This window comes from Alligator sinensis, unplaced genomic scaffold (assembly GCF_000455745.1).
Source record: "Alligator sinensis unplaced genomic scaffold, ASM45574v1 scaffold330_1, whole genome shotgun sequence".
Taxonomy (NCBI): domain Eukaryota; kingdom Metazoa; phylum Chordata; order Crocodylia; family Alligatoridae; genus Alligator; species Alligator sinensis.
The window spans coordinates 308995-317874 of record NW_005842178.1 but is presented as its reverse complement, the minus strand read 5'-3'; the positions used below and the strand labels follow the sequence as shown (position 1 = coordinate 317874).

Genomic DNA, 8880 nt, shown 5'->3' with positions numbered 1-8880 from the left:
GCTTCCCCCCGCTCAACTGCACCTGTGCGGGGGGAGCAGGCACTCGCCCTCTCTTCCCTGCACCGCGCCCCGCTGGGGTCGGGTCTGGCTGGCTCTCCTCCTGCCCCCCTGTGGGGCGGGGAACCAGGGCATTCGGGCTGCATGGTGTTGTCTGCGGTGCCCCCCTTCTCAGATCAAGTGTAGGCTATGCTTACCTGCCAAGGGAAACACGGTGAGCATGAAGGCGGTCTTCCTAGCCACTCTCCTGGCACCGGGATAGTGCCCGCCAGGGTAACATATAGTCAACCTCCCACTCAGCTGCTGGAGTGGGAAGGTCTTGGCTTTAAGCCCGCTTTAAGGAAATGGGAGACTCCTCCCTGGCTTGCTTGCTTGAAGACAAGCAAAACTCGGGGCATCCGAACCCCCAGCCTCTGGGCTTGGGCCTGCACGTAGGATGCCTGCCAAAGGTTTTGGAAACATCTGAAGCCCCAGATGGGGGTGGAGGATGTTTGCCAGTTGTAGGGCCATTTATGGTTCTGGACTGACTCTTGGATTTGGCATTTGTTTTGGCTAATTTGGCCTGGAATACAGAAAAATTAATTTTAAAAAAATCCCCCCAAAGCTTCTCCTTTCTGCCCCCTGAGGCTCGGGGAGGGTCTGGCATGGGTTGTGGCACCCGAGAAACACATGGGGCCCAGCGGGAGAGCGGTTTTGCTGCACAGCTCCAGTTTGCTACGAAGCTGCGAACTCAAGCCCTGTCCACCCAGCTGGGAGAGGGTAGCAGCTCATTCAGTTTGGGGAGCCAAATGTGCTTGTCACTAAAATGCTCCCTTGAATGCTACTGGCTTCAGGAACTGGCGTGCTTTCCCCGTGCTACATAATGTGCTGCTAGAATGGGGTGGACCTTTTACCTCTATATAGATGTGTGATCTGCCTAGTTATGGTCATTTAGATAACTGAAATAACCATGCAGTAATGAGGGGAAGTTTCTTCTTTCTTCTGAAAAGGCATAAATCCATAAATGAGACCTCTGAGCAGTGGGGCAAAGTGGGTTGATACATGTTGTCTTTATCCATTTTCAAATGTCATCAAACTCACTCTCACTTATTCCAAGAGTTTGGATGTGCTGCGTTTGTAAGCAGATCAGAGTTCAGGTCTATCTTGCAGATCTTTTATAATGGAAATAATAGCACTTGGAACTGAGTCAATTCTGTTTCGGGCAAACAAACAAATAACAATGATGATAAAGTGAATGCTTCACCTTAGGCGAATGATCCTGGAACATATGACTGCTGGAGTCTAATTTTACTGGCGCAGGCAGCAGACGGTCTCTCCCAGCTGTACGGGTTAGTTCTGGCTCTGGTGTTCTTCTTAGTACCATGTGTTACGTCAGTGCCCAGAGGCTACCATTGAGATTAGGGCCCTAGTGATTCAAAGCTGTACATGCAGTACATGCCTAGCAGGAGACAGTCCCTGCTCCAAGACATGCACAGTCTGACTGTTGCACGCTTTCTTTTCTGTAGGTTATGCTCATTGCACACCCCAGGGGCTTTTTGCTCACCTCTAATTTCCTCCATTAGCTTTTAGCATCCCTTCTATCTCATGGAATTACTGCAGCCGTCCCCTCCTTTTTCCATCTGGTCAGTGAGCGACTCCTTCATCCACAATTTCCTGCTCTACACTTCCCCTATTCTCCCTCCAGCGTTGGCAGGGCCTCTACGTGCCATCACTTGCCTATTCCCTAATATCAGGGTGCCCATTTTTCCCAGATCAGGGTCTCCTAATTTTGCTCTCCCTTCTGCTCTGGGTTTCCCTCTCTTTGTATTTCTGGCTCTGATCATGTCCTTTATGACCCCATTATTATTCTGCTTGGAAGATAAATTATTCACAATGTCATCATGACAAACACAGTAAGACCACAGGCAGAGATGAGCCTCAGGTATGGCGTTATGCTGGTAAGTGTTAATGGTTGCCATCTAACAGGTCTTTGCTATACGCATATCTATCCTGCCTCCACAGTACTCAAGACTGTTGCTGAAACTGAAGCCCTGTCTATCCACTCCCCCACCACACACTCCAGACCCAGAACAGAGTCACTGAGGATACTTGGGGTATGACTTCTGGTGGAGCTCTTGAGATCTCCCTCTTTTGTGGCTTTAAGACTGGCAGCAGGCAGTGTGCTGAGAGCATCCTTGCCACTTGAGTGCTGGGTTTGGTGTACGTGAGTGGGAGTGTGTGAGCAAGGCTTTGTGTTTAGCAGTAGTTGTGGGAGTACCACGCACAGAGCATAGGCAAGGCATGCCCAAGGGTGCTTGCAGTACTAAAAGTTACCAGTGGCTCCGTTATCCCTCATTTTCTTCCCTTCTTATTTTCCCCCAAATGAGGGTTCTGCCCATGTGTTCCCTGAGCATTCCCCAAAATGTTGGAATTAATCAAACATAGTACTCAAACCTTATGACACTGCAGTCAAACAGAAAAACTTCCCATCAAGCAGGTTATAGGGCTTGGCAATCTCTACCAAGAGGAGGAAGAGGCTGAGAAAGGGAATAGGGGGAAGCAACATGCATTTGATTCCATAACAAAGCCAAGAATAGACCTTGTGTCTCCCAACTCTCACTCCAGAGCCCCATCCCCATTAACTTCTCTGCCCCATTAACTTCTCTGCCTATCTGTTCAGCTATATTAATGATTTGTGTAATCCCAGCCTTTAGAACAGTGTGTGCTGCCATTTTGGCATGCTTTTCCACATAGAATACAGAGGCAAGTTTTAGAAGCAGCTTTTGAAAATCAGAGCAAGCACTTCACTTAGCTGGATAAATGCAACTTCTGCAAGTCTCTAGAAGAAGGAACAATCAGACCCTAGAACAGTGTGAAACACGGCTCTTGTGACGAACCCAATTAACTCTGTCTCTCACAGTTTTAAGGATCCTTTAAAGCTTGGCTATTCTGACGCATGGGGTTTATTTTGGCTGTTTACCAAGTTTTTGTCTTAGCTTCTAAATTTGTTAAGACATGTTTCTACTACATTAAATGCATTCATGATTTATGAATGAACTTTTTGAAGTTGCAAGATAAATTTTGCCTAAGGCAACATTCTTGGCATAGTGGTAAACACTAGCTTGCAGATATATTGAACCACTGGGTTCTTCTTCTCATGTCTCTACACCACATTTGTCCATTTTGTCACATATGCTTGTGCTTGTTTATTGTACTTTGCAATATCTTTCATTGTACATGTCAAGCAGTGGGCACTGTAGCAGGTGTTCCATAGTCTGAGGCTCTGTGCCTCAGTCACAGGTGGTTGAACCAATGGTATAGCCCAGGGGTGGGCAAAGTATGGTCCATGGCCCAGATCTGGTCCACCAAGGGATTGTGTCTGGCCCACAGCAGGTCCTTCAGTCCTGCCCAGCCCAGGTGCTGGGGGCAGCCCAGGCTGTGGCTCATGTGGCCAGTCCTGTAACTCTCAAGTGCACAGTGGGGCTGGAGCAGCACGGAGGCCAGACTCGCTTCCTGGCAGCAGCAGCTCCTTCTGGCTGCTGCCACTGCCAAACCTAGTCCTGCTGCCGGGACACCCTGGCCTGTCTACCTCACACCCACTGCTAGGGGTGGGACTCGTGCGGGAAGGGCACTTGGCTGGATGGATGGAATGGGCCATGGGCAGGTGGGGAGTAGTGTTCAGGAGTGGGAAGGGCGGACAGGCAGGATTGTCAGATGGGATCTCGGGGCAGTGACAGCACAGGGCCAGGGCTGGGGCCAAGCTGTGATCCATTGCCTGCATGCCCCTGTGATGGGTGTGGGTTCTGTGGACAGGGATGTGTGGGGAGCAGATCGCGGCTGTGCTCTGGCACTGGCCCCACACTGTCACCGCTCCAAGATCCCAGACCCAGCCCCCTGGCCACCCGCTGCCCCGTCCCATCCACCTGGCTGTGCCCATGCAGAGCCCGGCTGGTCTCCACAGAGACCCCCAGATTATAAGGCAGTGATAGCACAGGGCTGGGGCCAGGGGCAGAGCCACAATCCACTCCCCGCATGCTCCTGCCTGCAGAACTAGCACCCATTGCGGGGGTGTGCAGGCAGCGGATCATTGTCACCACCCCATATTCCCAGCCCTGGGCCCATTTGCCCATCCCACTCTTGGATGCTGCTCCCTGCCTGCCTGCGTCCCCATCCCAGCTGTCCAGTTGAGCATGGAGTATAGAGGAGTTTTGGTGAGCTGTTGTGGATCCTGCCCCAGCCTGTGACAGCTCACCAAAGCTTCCTATTTGGGCCCATGGACCCAAATAATTGTTCACCCCAGTATAGCCCCACTTCTTCATTAGTTCCCTGGAGCATCCAACTCTGGTATGCAGGCTCCTGAGACATCACCTGGTGGTAAGGACTCAGCCACTGGAACGTCCATTTTTTCACAGTCAGGTATTTTCTTCACCTCTTATTCACATCTGTAGTCGTGTCTCCTTGGGTGTGGCATTGAGAGGTTGGGTGCTGGTGAGGAAGCTCCTGTGTGATGTGAAATATTTGTGTGCTGTGGGATGGTCATACAGAGGATGTCTCGCATCTTTAGTTTGTCTAGATCGGGGCAGGCAATTATTTTGACTGGAGGGCGGCTTAATGAGTTTTGATGAGTTGTTGAGGGCTGCATGGGTAGCCCCACCCCTTGACAGTTGCCCCACCCCCTGGTCACCATATAGGGACCGGAAGTCCCTCCCCTTGCCTCCCAGAAATACTCCTTTTGGCAGGATAGGGTTGGCATCTTGGAACCAGAAAAAAACCCAACTAATTCATACACTAAAAGTCAAACACCTACTATATTTTAATTTTATTATAAAAAAAAATTGTCATAACTTGTGTTTGTGTGCTGTATATAGGAGGGATTATATAAAAACTCAAAAATAAAGTTTTACTCTTGGGTATTGGGTGTGAAGGATATGGGAGGTGGTTGGGGGTGGGGAGGTGTGTATGGTGGAGTGTGTGTGTGTATCATGGGGTGTGGGAGAGTGTGTGTGGAGGGGCTTGTGATGGGGTGTGGTTGTATGTGGGGGGTGTATATGTGGGGGTTTGTGGGGTATGAGTGGGGGTGTGTGGACCCCCCCACACACTTCCCCCAGCAGGCAGGGGCACTCAGGGTGCTTGTGCCTGGTGCAGGCATGGCGCCTGGTGGTGTGCGGCTCCAGCCAGCACTGCATGGTGGGCTAGAAGCATAGCTCGGCTGGGCCACCTCTATCAGCCCCAGCCCCACGCTCCCTGCCCCCACCCAGTGGCAGCTTCCCCCCGCTCCCATCACTTTCCTACCTGGAACCAGCAGGATGCCAGGGAAGCAGAGCAGGTCCCCCAGGGGCTGCAGCAGTGGCAGCAGCAGCCCCACACAGAAGCTGCATGCTGGCCGGGCCAGGCCCTTCCACGTACAAGGGTGGGAGTGAGGCACAATAGGGTATGTTGGTGGTAGGTAGAAGGGCTTGGTGGGGTACAATTCATTGGTGGGTGCCTGTGGGCCAGATGAAAGTGCCTGGTTGGCCGGATGCAGTCCACAGGCTGTATGCCTGCCCCTGGTCTAGAGCCTTCTATGCTGCTGGTCACTGATTTTCTAATGTCAGGTGGAGTGATGCTAGCCAGCAGTCACACACTGTTTAGGTTGGTAGGCTTCAGACATCCTGTGATGCATTGGCAGCTATAATTCAAAATGGGTTCAAGGCGCTTAGCATGTACAGATCTCTCCCATGCAGGACATGCATACTCAGCAGAGGAGAAGCTGGGGCCAGAGCAGTGGTTCAGATGGTTGAGGGGCTAGCCCCCCATTTTAAGTTGGTGAGCTTATACAGACTGTTGTTACAAGTGCTCACCTCTGCTTTTGTCTTCATGATGTGTTCTTTGTTTGAGAGAGTTCGATCAAGGGTGACTCCGAGGTAAACTGGATTTGGACAGTGAGACAGCAGGGTCCCAGATTATGTAGTGCTGAGCTGGTGGCTGGCCTTATGGTTTTTCAGATGTTTTCCCTGGGTTGGAATGTAATTGGTTTTCAATGTAGTACGAGGTTATACCAATTAGTACTTCACTTACGGATTTTTCAACATAGTCACAGCCAGTATTTTGAGCTGTTATGCACAGGCCATCTGCAGAGATGAAACATTTTGTTTTCAAATCAATCAGTTGGTCATTCATATAGATGTTTTATATCTGCTTTGCTTCCCATCCAATTTGACAAAAAAGTCTCTTTTCAAGCAGACTGGGTTAGGAACTGCTTTCATGTTGTATGAACTGCTCCTTACAGTAGGAGGTTATCGAGAGTGAATGAAAAAAGGGAGGAACCAATTTGTGCTACAGGATCTACTTGAAAAATGTCAAGACAACCATTTTGAAATGCTACGTTGCAAATATGCAAGTCTGTCAGAAGATTCATGGGAGGACCGTGGCTGCTTCCGGATGTGGGAGTTGGCTGTGGGGCACAGTGAGACTGATCACTTCTGGACACACTTCTCTAGTCACTGGCTATAGGAATGATCCCTGAAAGTGTATTATTCAGGGACTATGCTTCATTCCCACAGGCTGTGGTCAGTATGTGCTCAAGCTGTTGTTCACTTGAGCTATTGTAAAAAGGTGTGTCCTACAAGCAGTGCAATAAAAATGAGGAAAGAGATCATGTTCTTAGAGTTTATTAACCCACAGAATATCAGACACCTGCCTTTTCTCCTACAGCTCCACTTGGTCCTAAAATTAATAGAGCTGAATGAAACATTGGAATAAGTTAGGAATTTTAAAATTAAAAAAGGATGAGATTTTCACAAAAGTCTTCATGAAAGTTAAGCTCCCCCTCTCCGCCACCAACTCTACACTTTAATTTAAATTAATGTATTTGGTATATTGACATTGTAAGGCATTGTACAGAAATTCAGAAGGATAGGATTTTAAAATCAGCTATTTTTTCTTCCACTCAGAAAATGGTTTCTTTGAGGAGAAAATCACCACTTACAAAAGAAGAAGTTATTTTCAATAAAGATGTTAATGTTAGAATAATTCTTCAGGACACTGCCTTTTATTCTGTCTGTTCAATGCTTCACACAAACAGGACTCCCTTTTTGAGGGTCTCTAACCATGGTTAGACAACTGGGGCACATCCAGGCAAGCGCGCACGTGCCTCTTGTCCTGCCTCAGACCCCTTTGAGGTGGGGCAAGAGGCACATGCGTGTGACAGCCAGAACCAGAGGGATTAATAAGCAATAATGTGTGCTTCTTGGAGGCATTTGGTATTTTGCCTAAATAGGTAATATTAGTTAATATAAGCTTGTAGGTTTGTAAACTGCAAATGTAACTTGTCTGTCATAAGTTTAACCAAACTGATAAATTAACTGTTCATGGAACTGACTGGGCCCCAGAGGCAAAGCTGTAGCTGTGAGATTAGCTGGCCTAACGGTTTTTTGCTCAGGGTTCAGCCTTAGCGATAAAAACTGGATCTAACTGCTTGGCACACCCAACACATTCCAGGAAAGCGTATCCCAAGAAAGCATATTCAACTGAAGCCTAAAAGGGGTTGGGATTTAGGCGGAGCGATGCCAATTTCAAACCTAAAGGTGCTGCATCATAATTTGCTTATTGGATAAACCTGAGTCTGGGTAGTAACCTTTTATGATAATTTTAACACCTTTCAAATCCCATAGGGTAACAGCTATAGGGCAACATTGTGAGTGGCCCTGAGGCCAACAGATTAGCATAAAACTAGGTATAAAAAACACATGCATCAGGCAGCCAGCAGGAAGGAGGGAACAGAACGGTCATTTCTGTCCCACGCCTGGACCCCAGACTCCCGGTGTGAGTGAGGATCGGATCCTGAGCAAGGGATCTTCCCCGGTAATCCCTCTGACAGCATCAATCATCAGGGACACCCGACTTCGCTGGAATCACTTGGCACGCACCTGGCATTGAGGGACTATCGATAAGTTGCCAACCCATGTCTGTCTATTTGTTGTTTTGAACAGCCCAGTGTGGCTAATACCCTCGCAGTGCCCAGTTGGCCTGTGACAGATTGATCTATCTATCTATCTGTTGTTATTATCTGTTGTTATTATTTACTATTAGCTCTTTTATACTGCCTTATCTGCTTATTGCATTTATCTTTCTGTTAACTGTTGTGTGTGTGTGTGTGTAAGCTATAATAAATTTGCCTTTATTCCACTCCCAACTTTTGCCTCCTCGATCTGAAACTGAATCAAACAGCCCAGTTGGCCTGTGATAAAACTGATACACTCACAGTGCCCAGCTGGCCTGTGACACATGTGGGAATGAAAAAATGCTCCCTGTGCTGCAAGTTTAGATATCCAGGGGTCTAAAAAAACCGCTCCGCAGAAGAGCGGAGCAAGGCATGGTCCCAGACGGTGCCAGGAGGTCAGTCCTCCAAAAGATACACTCTGGTGTCAGCTAGAGCATCTCTTTCTCCTGATGCCTCAGCCCCTGGCACTGTCCAAGGTAAAGTGGGGGGGGCACTCATGGGTGTGGGTGGGTGAGGGGTGGCAGGGGGATGTCCCCAGGGGTCTGGGGGGTGAGGACCTGGCCCAGATCAGTGCAGCTTGCTAGTCTGTCTTTGCACTGGACCAGGTCTCACAACTCCAGGAAGCATGCACAGGAGTTATGCCTCCCAGAGCTGTGTGACCCACTCCAGTGCAAAGCTGGATTAGAGAGCCACATGGGGCTGTGCCAGGTCCGCACACCCAACAGGCACAGTGGGGCAGAGGCAGGACGTGGCATGTGGCTGGCCCTGAGGCTCATCTGCCGTATGCCAAGCCCAGCTGGGTCCTGGGGCCCCTCTACCGCCCAGCTGGGCCAGGTCCATGGCAGCAAGACCCGACATGGCACGCACTCCCTGCACATCGGGTCAGGTCCTGCCACTATAGGAATGGCCTGGCCGGGCAGCCG

The 8880-nt window shown here is 49.4% G+C and overlaps 1 protein-coding gene across 4 annotated transcripts in view; it reads right to left on the bottom strand.

Annotated features, from left to right (window-relative positions):
* The window catches only part of TMC5 (transmembrane channel like 5), a 41043-nt gene extending 40727 nt beyond the window's left edge, over positions 1 to 316 (bottom strand). For 3 of the 4 annotated variants that reach the window (XR_003094634.1, XR_003094633.1, XM_014521087.2), the window contains exon 1: positions 195 to 316. The gene's annotated coding sequence lies outside the window, so the exon portion shown is untranslated. The remainder of the gene's footprint in view (positions 1 to 194) is intronic. The other variant, XM_006026089.2, reaches the window with a different exon arrangement.
* Positions 317 to 8880: the final 8564 nt, after the last annotated feature.